This window comes from Vombatus ursinus, unplaced genomic scaffold (genome assembly GCF_900497805.2).
Source record: "Vombatus ursinus unplaced genomic scaffold, bare-nosed wombat genome assembly UNPS02014489.1, whole genome shotgun sequence".
NCBI classification, from domain to species: Eukaryota; Metazoa; Chordata; class Mammalia; order Diprotodontia; family Vombatidae; genus Vombatus; species Vombatus ursinus.
In genome coordinates, this window is record NW_020954267.1 from 479,214 (window position 1) to 494,188 (window position 14,975).

Sequence of the window (14,975 nt, forward strand, 5' to 3'; positions counted from 1 at the left end):
GACACTAGGGGCATCTTATTCCATGGAATTGAAACCTGGCAGGGCAGCAGATGCAGAGTGGACTGAGCTGAAGAGTCCAGCTTCTGCCCTCTATAAAGGAAGGCATTGGGAGGAGTTTGGCGCTCCTCTAACCCTCCAATAAGTTAGCAATTGAGTTAGCAGCAGGTGATGAGATGATTAGAGGTGATGCACCTCACCTGGGTGAGGCAGCTTGTTCCATGGAACTGAAACCAGGCAGGGCAGCAGATGCAGAGTGCAGTGACCAGAAGCGGTGAATCCAGCTGGTGTCTGAGAAACTGGACCAGTAAGAGACAACACATCTGCCCAGGAGCAGAGTGACACGTGGAAGACAAAAGGATGTGGGAAGACATTGACCCAAGAAGAGAGGCAGCTTCACCAGTCATGATCCCATGCACTGCAGAAGCGTGTTGGCTATGGGTGTGAGAAAGGACTTGCAGGCTGCAAGGTGCTAGGAGTGGAATGGATTACTCCTTTTGCCACCTGCATATCCTATAAGGATCACTGGACCATGAAGTAAGTGGAGGGAAGTAAGATGTATGTGAGAAGACTGCAAAAGAAGGAAGGGGCCAGTTTGTGGGAGGCTTCAAAAGCCAACCAGAGGCTTTTGTGCTTGATTCTGGAGGTAAATTGGAGTTTTTTGAGTAAGGGAGTGACATGGTTAGACATTGGACGTTAGGGAGATCAGTTGACATCTGGGGAGGATGGACAGAAGAGAGATACTCGAGTTTGGGAGATCAACCAGAAGGCTGTTGACATAGTCCAGGGGTGGAGTTATGAGTGCCTGCACCAGGGTGATAGCAGTGTCAGAGGAGAGACGGGACCATGAAGAGAAGTTGGTGAAGGCAGAATCAACAGTTTGGCTACTGAGCCTTGAGAGATAATGAGACGATATGCAGATTTTGGCCCTGGGTGACCGACATGATGGTGGCATCCTTCACAGTAAGCCAGAAGTTAGGAGGAGGGGAAGGCTTTGGGGCAAAGATAATGAGTTCAGTTTTGACATGTTGAGTTTAAGCTGTTTATGAGACATCCAGTTTGAGATGGGGGCCTGGAAGTCAGGAGGTTAGGGCTAAACAAATAGATCTGAGAACAACCTGCATAAAAATGATCATTGAATCTAAGGTAGCTGATGAGACCACCAAGTGAAGTAGTATAAAGAAGAGGGCCCAGGACAGAGCCTTGGGAGATGCTCGTGGTTAGTGGGCACTCTTTAAAAAAAAAAGAGATCTAGCAAAGGAGACTGAAAATAATAACAGCAAGCATTTCTATTACAGCTTGTAAGTGTGATGCAGAATTTGAACTCGGATCTTTGTGACTCCAGGTCCAGCATTCTATCCACTCCACAGTGGCAGAGAAGTGGTTGATAGAGAGAGACTGAAGGTAAGTGAAAGGATAGGGATGGGAGAGGGGGCAATCTACTGAAGGAGATGGGTGGAATGGGATTACTAGTGCTCCTAGAGAGGAAAGGAAGGGAACAGGCATTTACTAAGTGCCTACTATGTGCTGAGCACTGTGCTAAGTACTTTACGAATATTATCCCATTTAATCTTCACAACAACCCTGGGAGGTGGGTGTTCATGTGATCCTCATCTTCCACTTGGGGAAACTGAATCCCACAGAGGTTAAGTGACTTGCCCAGGGTCGCATAGCTAGTAAGTGTCTGAGGCTGGATTTGAACTCAGGATTCCCGACTCTAGGCCCTGCACTCTATCAACTATGTCAATGGCTCAGGAAGAAGGAGGATCCTCATAATGGGGAAAGGTATTTCGGTTTTCTCATCAATTCCTATTGAATAGAGAATTCTTTCTTAGATACTTTATGAATGTTTGATGGATGGTGACACATTAAAATGGTTCCCAAGTTGGTCTTGATTTGGCAAATTAGTTTTAATGCTTATATATTTAATGCTCATGTACACATACATTAAACATATATACCATATATACATTATACATATACTTTAATATAATAATATTTAATGTTTGTATTTATAACAAAGAATCTTCCTTCTTCGATCCCTGGAGTCTGCTCTGGAGAGTGTACCTTTAAGACCCTACTACTAGTAGCTGGCATTCACTTAGGGCTTTGACATCTATCGCCAAGTGCTTTGTCTGCATCGATCAGAAGATGGAACCGATTTTAACGTTAACTGCACCACTGACATGATTGAGAAAAGGGTGTCTTGAAATCAGTATTGCCCAGTGGGCATTTATTTTGCTTGATTCTATTTTTTTTTTAAAAATGAGAGTGGTTGGAATAATAATGGTAGTAGAAATAATAATAACTTACATTTCTATAGCACTTTAAGGTTTGAAAAGTGCTTTACAAATATCTCATTTGATCTTCACAACAACCCTGGGAGGTAGGTGCTATTATTATTTCCACTTTACAGATAAAGAAACTAGGCTGACTGAGATAAGTTGACTTACTCAGGGTCATACACTGCTAGTCAGGATTCAAACTCGGCTCTTCCTGATTTTAGGTCCTGGGTTCTACCCACTGTGCCACCTAGCTGTCTATAGACTGGGCTGGCTTACCTCTGAGCTCATTCCATTTCTTTCTCTTTTTTATTAATTTATTTTAATTTATCAACAATCACTTCCATAAGTATTTGAGTTTTAAATTTTTCTCCCCCTCCCTCCCCAAGACAGTGCGCAATCTGATGTGGGCTACACATAGACATTCCTATTATACATATTTTCATATTAGTGATGTTGTAAGGAAGAATTAGAACCAATAGGAGGAACCACCAGAAAGAGAAAACAAAACACAACAGAAGAAAAAAGAATAGTGAATAACATGCTTTGATCTGCATTCAAACTCCATCATTCTTTCTTTGGACGTGGATAGCATTTTCCATCACGAGACTCACTTCCACTTCTAAATAGAACTCTAGTGAAACTGTACCTTCAATTTTTTTTGGTTAAAATTTTCACCAACATCTTTTGTTCCCCCAGTTTTATATATCTAGACCTAGCTAGGTTTCGCAGTTAATAGAGCACTGGACTTGGAGTCAGGAAGGCCTGAGTTCAGATCCAACCTCAGGGTGGCAAGTCTCTAAACCTCAGTCTTCTTCAGCTTCTTTATCTATAAAATGGAGATAATAATAATAATGAAGACAAAATGAGATCATATTTGGAAAGTGCTTTGTTCTACACATTTCCTCCTCTTGCTCTTGATCTTTGACCTCCCCTTCTGCTCCTCCACCTTTTCTTTCTCCCTCTTTTCCTACTTCTCCATTAGGCAGTCCTAATGGCTTTACAATATCATTGCCATTTTTCATCAAGGTTGGATTGAATCACCTCTACAATACCTCCACCTGGGAATCTCTGTGCTCCTCCTTTAAGACTGTGATTTCATCAGTCTGGGCAATTTTACTCATATTTAAGGCTTCAGTTTCATCAACTGGCCAGAAAAAAAAAGTTATCACCAGGTAGCCAGTCTTTTGGAGAGGGAAATGGCAAACCACTCCAGTATCTTCGCCAGTTCAGCCTAGTTGTTTTTCAGTCCTATCCATTTGGGGTTTTCTTGACAGAGATGCTGGAGTGGTTTGGCATTTCCTTCTCCAGCTCATTTTACTGATGAGGAAACTGAGGCAAACAGGGTTAAGTGACTTACCCAGGGTCATCCAGCTAAGTAAGTGTCTGAGGCCAGATTTGAACTCAGGAAAAGAAGTCTTCCTGATTCCAGGTCCAGAACTCTGCACACTATGGTGCTACTTAGCTACCTTCCCTTATTTATTCTCTATATAGCTTGTTTGTATATATTTGTATGTTGTCTCCCACGTTAGATTGTGAGTTCTTTGAGGGCAGGAACTGTCTTTTGCCTTTTAGTATCCCCTTAGCACAAGTTCCCTGGCACATAGTAGGCCTTTATTTATATTGATCCCGTACTATCTAGTCCAATTGTCAGGAATGGGATTCTTTGGCAATTGGACTAATGAGATGGCAGGGGTGGGGGAGCTGAGTTGTTGCTGGTTGGCTACTCATTTACATTATAAAGCTCTCTCCCAATTAGAGAGATGGAAGGTTAAGATACTCTTTTTCCCCCAGAACAAAAGCATGAGAAGTCTCTGTCATTAACAGATCCTTCTTTGGTTTTTCCTTTGGCACCAGCAAATCTTTTCTAGCCATCACCTCTGGACTGGTAGGAGATTGACTAGCTGGCCTAAGGCATTTATTGAACTGTCTCAACTTTAAAACAAGGATCTTTTTGGTCTTCTTAGGGGTCTCAGAAAGACTCCCTCAGATCTGGATCTTCTCTCACTGTTATTCATTCATTCATTTGTCCATTTATCAAGTATTTATTGGATATCTTCTATGTGATTATAACTAATCCATATAACATATAAAAGGTAAGGAGTAGCTACCCAGGCTGGGGCATGGTGGTTGAGTCCAGAAAATGAGGGTGACTCGTTGGGCAGTCAGTCATTTATTAAGTGGCTACTGTAAGTCAGGTATTGTACTAAGCTCTGAAGGATACAAAGAAAAGCAAAAGACAAACCATAATCTTAAGGAGATTCTAGTCTAATGGGAATCCAACATGAAAACCACCATGTACCCACAAGATATACATAGGATACGTTGGAGGCAATCAATAGAAGGAAGTCAGTGGGGGAAAAGGGAAGAGAATAAGCATTTATTAATATAATATATTAATATAATATAACAGAAATGGTATAATATTTATTTATAGTAATATTTGATATATATTTAATAATATAAAATTGATTAATATAAGTATTCTCATCTGATTCTCACAATAACCCCATTGCTATGTTATTATAGTCTCATTTTGCAGTTATCACTCTTTTATAATTAATATTTTACAGTAGAGGTAACTGAGACAGACAGAGGTTGAGTGATTTGCCCAGGGTCACAAGATCAGTAAAATATTTCAGCCTGGATTTGAATTGAAGTTTTCCTGACTGCCAACCTAGCACTCTATCCACTTCATTAGGGGAGACCCTGCATAGGAGATGGGAAACTACATGTGTTAACTCTATTGACTGTGTTTTCTATTAATTTCTTTAATGATTTGATGTGCTATGCTCTGTGTGTTGTGCTACATGTCACAGATATCTTGGTGGATGCCAGTATGATTTTCAGAGATTGCATATTCTTCACTAGGGGAGGATGTAGGGCAGCACTTAGCTGGCCCAGTGCCTGGCATCCAGGTAAGTGGTTAATAACGTTCATTGACTTGACTTGATATAATGTGTCCCATTATCATGGCAAAAATCTTTCTAATTCTGAGTCTAAGGGCCTATCAGTATGAATTTATAAAACACCAGTGTTGCAGAATGTTTCTTCTTTAAAGAAACTACTATAGATCATCCACTGCATCCTGGGCCATCACCGCTGGTCCTGACTTTTGTCCTGCCGTGGGACTTCATTGACTCTGGATGACAGAGTGAGGCTGATGACTTTGTGCCACTCTGACTTACTTAAATCCAATTCACACACAGATCAAGATATCATCCTACGGTGTCATTGGTCCTCTTCAAAAACAAAGGATGAACAACAACCTAGGAGAGAAAGGAGAGAGAAGAGAGAGAACTGCAATGCAAACGAGCAAGGCACATCCTTGGACAGTGAAGAGACTAGCCTGGCTGTGTTTACGTGGAAATAACAGAGTAGAATGGAAAGTACGTCGAATTTAGAATCAGAAGGCTTGGGTTTGGACACTTGCTAGTTTGTGACTCTTTGTTGTTATTGTTCAGTCATTCAGACATGTCCAACTTTTCGTAACCCCATGGACTATAGCACACCGGGCCCTTCTACCCTCTACTATCTCTCAGGGCCCCTGTAAAACAGCTGGAATTAAAGGTCCCTTAGTTCCCTTATAATTCTAAATCCTATGGTGGATCATGAGGCTGAGACAAGAATTAGGATGGCTATGAGAGGTTGTCAGTGGGGAGGGGACTGGAATACATCTGATGTGGATTCAATTCAACAAGCATTTATTAAATACTTACTATGTGCAAGGCCTGGGAGGGTACAAAGGAAAAAATGGATGAAAGCATCTCTCCCCTCATTCTACTAGTGGGATGTAACATGTACTAGATCAAAAACAAGATTCCGTCTTCATGTGACTTTCTAACATTCTATTCCCTCTGAAGTCTTAGACAAAGCCACTCTTTGAAGGACTATTCTACAGTAATAATAACAATAGTAACAGTAGCGTTTATATAGCACCTATGTGCCAGGCATTGTGCTAAGCGCTTTATAACTGTTTTGTCACTTGACTCTCACAACAACCCTCGGAGGAAGAGGTTTACTAAATGCTTGTGCCCTTCCCTTCCAGGAATGAGAGGGCAGATGGCCTGAGCACAGGCACTGAGGTGAAAAGGGTCATGCTGAGCTCAGGGAAGACTAGTACCTTTGGTGTGAGGGCTGCAGAGCCCTCTGCAGGGCTGCTTTCCACCTTTGGTGTCTACCTGGTCCACCTAATTCTCATCTGTGGCTCCAAGAAGCCATAGCATGTGTGGCGGCCACAACCCGTCAAGCCATTTTGTTTTGTTGTGTTTTGTTTTTTGGCTAGGCAATGGGGTTAAATGACTTGCCCAGGGTCGCACAACTAGTAAGTGTTATATGTCTGAGGCCAGATTTGAACTCAGGTCCTCCTGAATCCAGGGCTGGTACTCTATCCACTGCACCACCTAGCTGCCCACTGGCAAGCCATTTTGGCAGATGGGCTAAACCAGGTTGAGGGTCTCAGACCCATCGGTAAGTTACAGGGGCATCTACCCCAAACATATGAAGACTTCCCCTGGTGGAATGAGCAGATGAGAACAATCTGTTCCAATGTCCATGAAGGCAGCTGAAGCGGGCACCGTGGAATGTTTAGAGGTTGGTTAGACATCAAAGACACCAAGGTCATCCACTGTCTCTCGAGCTATCACCAGTTGTCTTGACTTTGTCCTGCCACTGAACTGTGATGACTCTGGAAGAGAGAGTGTGGCTGACAATTTTGTGCAACTCTGCCTCACTTAAATCCAATTTATGCATGAATCAAAATACATCACCCATACAAAAAAAGAGAGAGAAAATACTGGTAGTTATGATAATAATGATGATAGCATTTCAATAGCTTTAAGATTTGAGAAATGCTTCATAAATATTATTGTAGTTTATCCTCACAACAACCCTAGGAAGTAGGTGCTATAATTATTCTTCTTTTACAGATGAGGAAACTGAGGCAGACAGAGGTTAAGTGACTTGCCCAGAGTCACACAGCTAGTTAGTGTATGGGGTGAGATTTGAGCTCAAGGCTTCCTGACTGGAGGCCCAGCACTCTATCTACTGTGCCACCAAGTTGCCTGGCTGCCAGAATAAGTGGAGAGGAGAAGTGAGAAATAAATCTGGAAAAGCAGGCTGAGAGTGTGATTGGAGCTGAGATTTGAAGGAAGCCAGTCAAGCCAGGAGGTAGAGGTGAGGAGAGTATCCCAGGCACAAAGGACAGCCAATGAAAAATCATGGAGTCAGAAGATATGAGCATCTCATGCAAGAAATTGCAAGGAGGTGGGGCAGCTAGGAGATGCAGTAGATAGAGCACTGGCCCTGGAGTCAGGAGGACCTGTGTTCAAATCCAGCCTCAGACACTTGACACGTACTAGCTGTGTGACCCTGGGCAAGTTACTTAATCCCATTGCCTAGCCAAAAAAAAAAAAAAAATTGCAAGGAGGGTCAGAGTGTTCCTGGATCATGAGTACTTTGGAGGGGAGAAAAGTATAAGTAGATTAAAAAGCTAGGAAGCAGCCAGGTTGTGAGGGGCTTTAAAAGCCAAACAGAATATCTTATATTTGATCCTAAAGGTAATAGGGAGCCACTGGAATTTATTGAGTAGGGGAGTGGATGTGAAAAAACCTGTATTTTGGTAAGATCACTCTGGCAGCCAAAATGGAATAGATTGGGCAGAATTCAGCCAGGGAGACCAACCAGCCGGCTACTGCAGTAGCCCGTGGGTGAGGTAAGGAGGGCCAGTCCTGGGGTGGCATCTCTGTGAGAGGAGAGAAGGAAAGGTACATATGCGAAATTGTCAAGGTTGAGATGACGGGAGTTGGCTTTGTGGATTGGAATATGTGGGATGAGCTAGAGGGAGGAGTTGAGGATGACATCTAGGTTGGGGGCCTGGGGGACTAGGACAATGGTGGTGTCCTCCACAATGATAGGGAAGTTTCTAGTTGATTGATTAGGCAAGTGACACAGTCAGAGATGCGATAAAGAAAACCACTTTGGCAGCCACGTGGAGGACAGACCAGAGTGGTTAAGAGATAAGTCAAGGAGACCAATAAAGAGGATGTCACAATTAGATATGACAAGAGCCTTAACTAAGCTGGTGACTCTGATTGGAGAGAAGGAATCAAATGCAAAAGTTGTCCTTAAGGTGGAAATAGCAAAATGCAGCGATTGATTGGATACGTGGATTGAGGGAGAAAAAGAGGTCCAGGATAATCTGAGATTATGAACCTTGGAGACTGAAAGGATGGGGATGCCATTGATAGAAATAGTGAAGTTTGGAAGAAGAAAAGGTTCAGGGAGAAAAAGGATGAGTTGAGTTTGAGATGACTAGGGGACGTCAAGTTTGAAATGGTCAACTGGTGATGGGTGATGTGGGACTGCTGCTCAGGGGAGAAACTGGGACTGGATATGGAGATCCAGGAGTCATCTAAACAGAGATAATATTTAAACCTGTGGGAGCTGATGAGGTTACTGAGAGAGAATGTGTAGAGGGAAGAGGCCTAGGACACAGTCTTCGAGTATGCCCACACTTCGGGAACATGGATGATAAATCAGCAAAGGAAGTGGAGAAGCTATGATACAGGTAGGAGGAGAGGGTAGTGTCATGAAAACCTAAAGAGGAGGAAATATTTAGGAGAACAAGGTGGTCAACAGTGTAAAATGCAGCAGATAGATGGAGAAGAATGAGGATTGATAAAAGACCAGCAGATCTGGCAATTAAGAGATTGGGGGTAATTGTGGAGAGAACAGTTTCACCTGAATGATCACAAAGGAGTGAGGAGTTAGAGGAGAATAAGTGATGGTAATGATAGAAAACAGCAAGTTATTTTCAAATAGTTTGGCTGAGAAAGGGAGGAAAGATTTAGGATGACACCTGGAGGGGATAGTAGGTTCTAGTGAAGGTTGCTTTTTTTTAAGGATGGGGGTGTGTTTGAAGGTAGTAAGGAAAGGAGTTAGTTGTCATTCAGTCATTTCAGTCATGTCTGACTCTTTGTGACCCCAGTTGGGGTTTTCTTGGCAAAGATACTGGAAGTGGTTTGCTGTTTCCTTCTCCTGTTCATTTTACAGATGAGGAAACTGAGGCAAACAGGGTTAAGTGACTTGCCCGGGATCACACAGCTAGCAAATGTCTGAGGCCAGATTTGAACTCAGGAAGATGAGGCACTGTATTCCCTGTGCCACCTAGCTACCCAAAGGAACTAGCAGATAGGAAGAAATTGAAGATTTAAGAGAGGGAGAATGATTGATGATGCAATCAGCTAAAGAAGATGAGAGGGAATGTTGGCCTTTGCAGGGGGGAGGACCACTTCTTTACCAGAGACTGAGGGAAAGAAGGAGAGGGTGGGAGGTGATGACAAGGGGTTTTAAAATGAAGAGAAAGAAAGAGAGAAGAGAGAGCCGAGAAATTTGTTTCACTTTCTCAAATGTTTATTAGCCACTTACCTTATGCAGTGCATCATACTAGGTGCTAGAGAGTACAAGGCTGAAACAAGCCCTAGTCCCTTCCATGAAGGAGCTTAGATCCAAGAGGGGGGTAAGACAAGAACTTAACTACAATGGGAAGTGAATCTGTGAGCTCATCAGTATGGATGCTCTTTCTAATGATGCAGACCACAGTCCGTCCATTTCTCCCCATCCTGGGCAACACTTTCAGTATCTTCCTATAAATTCCCTGCAGGGAGTCTCAACAGCGTGTGAGGAGCCTCTCTTACCTTTTCCAGACATCTCCAAGATACCAGCAAAATGTTGGAGCTATCTGCCTGTTACCAGCTCCTAACAAATAGGGAGATAAGTAGAGAGATTGAGAGGTGGATGGATAGATAAATAGATAGACAGATGGATGGATGGACAAAGATATTGGCTGACAGATGAACAAACAGAAAATGGACAGATGGATGGATGAATAGATAGATAAACAGATGGACAGATAGAGAGACAGATAGATGGGTGGAAAGACAGACATGGAGAGACAGATGAATAGATGAATAGAGACAGACAGATGGATGGACAGACAGATGAATAGACAGATAAATGGACAGATGGATGGACAGACAGACAGATGATAGAACGATAGATGGGTGGACAGACAGATGGATGGACAGACAAATAGAAAGAGACACGCAGGCAAATGGATGGACAGGGCAATGAACAGAATTTATGTATTACACAGCAAAAATAATGAGCAGAATGGAAAAACATGAATCTGTAATGGCAAGCCTCACCAAAGAAACAAAAGAGAGAACAAGAAGACTGCAAGTGCAAATACACAGAAGTGAAAGAATCTAGAAGAAGAGGTGTAAAAAACAAGACCATGAAAAGAATATATGTTCACCATGCAAGCAAAACGCAGATCTTGAAGACAGAATACTTAGAGAAAACCTAAAGATCACAGGTCTCCCAGAAGACCGCGACAGAGCAAAAAACCTTAACACCATAATGGAAAATAAAGGAAATAATGGAAGAAACCTGCCCAGAACTTCTGCATATAGAAAATGACATTCTAATGGAAAGAATTCACAGATCGTCTCCAGAATAAAATAAAACCCTCAAGGCTGCAAATTCCCAGACCCATAGTGGGTAAATTTAGTCATTGAATTCAGAAGCAGCAAGTTCTGCAAGCCTTCAGAAACAAGACCTTCAAATCCAAAGTAAAGGACATCTGAATAATGTGAGACTATTTGGTGCCCACTAGAAAAAGGAGGAGGGAATGGAATAATCTCTTCTAAAGAGTACTGGAGCTCAGGGTGCAGTCCAGGGTGACCCACCTGCAAATCTGAGCCTAACCATATAGGACAAGTGATAAATGTTCAGAAATAAAGAAAAGTTTGAAACCTTTTTAGAAAGAAAACAACTGAAGAGATTATTTGCATCTCAGACACCCCAAAACAGCAGAAAAGCAGGGGTGAATAAATGCAGACAGCAACAGCAACAGAGCAACCATAGAAAGAGCAGTGAGACACTTCTTTCTAACTGTACACGCAGAGACAGGGATGAAGGTGGGAATCTGGGAGAGACATCAGTAAAGAGATGGACAGCGGGCATTATGGACAGAACCTGGCAACACTCTACCTACAAGCGAATGCTTCTCTTGTGGGACTACATTACAATATGGGAGGGTACGTGAACAGGGGAGCAGGGCCACATAGGAGGATAGAAAGGAGTGAGTGATATGCCGGGGTCAAATCAAAGCCTAGCTATTAGGGGAAAGTGACCTCCGTAGTCTCAGAAAGAAGTGCTTACCGGGGAGTAGGTGAGGAGGAAGGAAAAATGAAATGGGGAGGAAATAAAGGAAGCCTTATTTTGGAACTGAGAGGGACTTCCACCGATGAAAGTTCCCATGGGTGAAGGCACATGATGACTTTACATTGGATGAGGCCCAGGGGTTTGGGTGCCTGAAATGTATACTCATCCTGGGAGGTGGGGTGTGGTTAGAACCCCGGGGAGCAATTGGCACCTGGAGAAGTAGGAAAGCATGGACCCTGGGAGGAGATTTTCAGGCAAACATAGAAAAAAAAAAGTCAACAAGAGAGTATAGATCAGTGGGGGAGGGAGGAGGTACTTTACCAAGGGGTAGTATCCTCTCTGACATCTGCATTGTTCTGAGAATGAGGCACAACAGAAAAGAGGAATCCATTGGATAAGCCCTACTAGGCTGTGGCTTAAAGCACCTAGAGGGCAGAGCCTGGAATGGATACCTTGGAAGCTTTGATCATTTGAAGAATACAGAGAAAAGAGAGAGACCAGATTGTGGGGCCCAGGAACCAGAGAATGAGGGTCTAGAGTAAACAGAAAGAGAAGATGGATAAGAAAAAGAGGAGAAGAAATTCTTTTTCAAAAGTGGTACAAAAAAATGAAATAAAAATAATGAAATAAAAAAAAATAATACTAACAAATGGGACTAGCCTAAGAGAAGGAAAGGAAGGGAAATCTACCTGATTAGCTGAAGGGAAAAAAGAAGGGGTAGAAATAAATATATCAGTAAATAAAATCTGGAGAGAGGAACTAATAAGTAAAACTCTAAAGGGAAAGGGGTAACAAATGAAAAGAGGGGATCAGGGGTGAGGGGAAGAGAACCAGTAGGGAGAGGGCTGCCTTCAAAAAAAGATAAACATAAAGTAATGGAAGAAACTTAATACTGTGTTTACAGAAGAAGAGGAAATCATAACTTGAAGAAAAAATACCCCTCAATTTTAGAGATAGATGAAGAAAAATATAAATCAAACTCTAATAACTTTAAATGGAAATGAATTTGTCCAATACAATGAAAAAGAAAATGACAGATTGGGTAAGAAAACAAAACTGTACAATTAAAGATTAGGGAAGAAATAGATAAATTGGAAATAAAAATATTTATAGAAATGATCAATAAAACTAAAACTTTTTTTAAAAAGACTAATACAATTTGTAAATATTTAGCTAATCTGATTAAAAAGAAGAGAGCAGAAAATCAAATTGATAAAACAGCAGGTGAACAAGGTGAAATCACAGCAAAATCAGAAGAAATGACAAGCATAATAGAAACATACACAGCTATACACTATCCAAACTGAGAACACAAAAGAAATAGGGGAATACCTTCAAAAATATAAAATACCCAAAGTATTAGAAAGCCAGATAGATATCTTAAATAACCCACTCTCAGAAAAAGATATCAATCTAGCTGTAAAGGAATTACTAAAAGAAAAAAAAACCCTGGGAGAAATATATCAAAAAATTTTTTAAAAAGTGCCTATACTTCACAAAATTATTCTCAAAAAGTGAGAAAGAACCCTACCAGAATCCTTTATGAGACAAATATAGTCCTAAAACACAGAAAGAAAACTATAAGCCAATATTAATGAATATTGACTTAAAAGTTATAAACAAAATCTGATCAAACAGATAACAGCAATTTATTCAAGAAATTGTTCATTATAATCAAGTGGGATTTATAGCAGGGATGCAAAGATGGTTCAACATTAGGGAAACAATCAACATAACTAATCACATTAAAACCCAAAACACCCCAAACCACATGGTCATTTTGATAGATGCAGACAAAGCCTTTGACAAAGCATAACATGCTCTAACGCTAAAAATCCTACAAAGCATAGGCATAGGGCAACTAGGTGGCTCAGTGAATAGAGTGCTGGGTCTGAAGTCAGGAAGACTCATCTTCATGAGTTCTAATCTGGCCTCAGACACTTATTAGCTTTTGACCCTGGGCAAGTCACTTAGCCCTGTTTGCCTCTGTTTCCTCATCTGTGAAATGAGCTGGAGGAGGAAACGGCAAACCATTCCAGTATCTTCTGCCAAGAAAACCCCAAATGAGGTTATGAAGAGTTTGACCTGACTAGAATGACTGAAGAACAACAACATAGGAGTAGAGAGATCTTTTTAGAAGATCATCTAAAACCAAAAGCAAGCATCATATACAATGGAGATAAGCAAGAAACTTTTCTAATAAATAAGGACTAAAGCAAGGATGCCCATTCCCCCCCCCATCATTATTTGATATAGTAGTGGAAATTGTGATAGCAATTAGAATTAGGAATTAGTAATAGCAATAATACAAGAGAAAGGAATTAAAGGAATAAAGATAGATAAAGATGACATAAAACTATCTCTCTTTGCTGATTACATGACAGTTTACTCAGAAAACCCCAGGGACTCAGAAAATATACTAACTGAGATAATAGCTTCAGCAAAGTTGCAGGCTACAAATAAATCCTCAAAAATCAACAATTTTTCTATATAATGAAAACAAAACACAAGAAGCAATAATAGGAAAGGAAATTCCATTCCAGATAACTACAAAATGCATAAAATATCTGGGGATCAACCTCCCAAAGCACATAAAAGACTTATATAGAGTTAATTGCAAAGTACTTCTTAAAGAATTAAAGCACATAGCTGGAGGAATATTCAGTGCTCGTGGATAATAGAAATGACAATATTACTAAAATTAACTTATATTTTTAATGCTATGCCAACCAAATTACCAAGAGAACACTTTATAGAGCTTGATAAAATGGTAACAATTCATTTGGAAAAACAAAAGATCTAGAACATCAAGAGAAATGATAACAAGAAATAAGTATGAAGAGGGAATAGCAGTTTCAAACCTTAACTATATCATAAAGCAGCAATCATCAAAACCATTTGGCATTGGTTAAGGAACAGAGAGAAAGATCAATGGAATATATTTGACAGGGGAGATTCAGAAACAATAGAAACTCCAGTGTTTAATAAAGTGGAAAGCATAAGCTATTGAGGGAAAATCTCCCTATTTGATGAAAGCTACTGGGAAAGCTGGCAAGCAGAAATTAGATTTAGACCAACACCTTAAACCACTTTCCACAATACTTTGTAAAATGGCTGCTTCTCCAAAGAATTGCAAAATATTTACAACCACATGAAAAAAATGTTCCAAGACATTAATAATAAGAGAAATCAAATCAAAACAACTCTGAGATTTCACCTCAGACAGTGCAAATTGGCAAAACTGACAAAAATGGCAACAGTCAATGTTGGAGGGGTTTTGGAAAAATAGGCACATTAATATATTATTGATGAAGCTATGGAATAGTTTGACCATTTTGGAGAACAATTTGGAAATATGAAAATAAAGTGACTAAAATTTCCATACCTTTTGAACCAGGCTTATACCCTGAGGAAGCCATTGATAAGAAAAAAAAATCCCTATATATTTACATGTTATATTCCACATAT

The 14,975-nt window shown here is 40.8% G+C and overlaps 1 long non-coding RNA gene across 1 annotated transcript; it reads left to right on the forward strand.

The window, feature by feature from the left end:
- Positions 1-1,301: 1,301 nt before the first annotated feature.
- LOC114042492 lies at positions 1,302-5,710 on the forward strand. The gene is made up of 3 exons (XR_003568992.1): positions 1,302-1,401; positions 5,099-5,197; positions 5,489-5,710. It is a non-coding gene; the product is annotated as an uncharacterized LOC114042492 (long non-coding RNA).
- Positions 5,711-14,975: the final 9,265 nt, after the last annotated feature.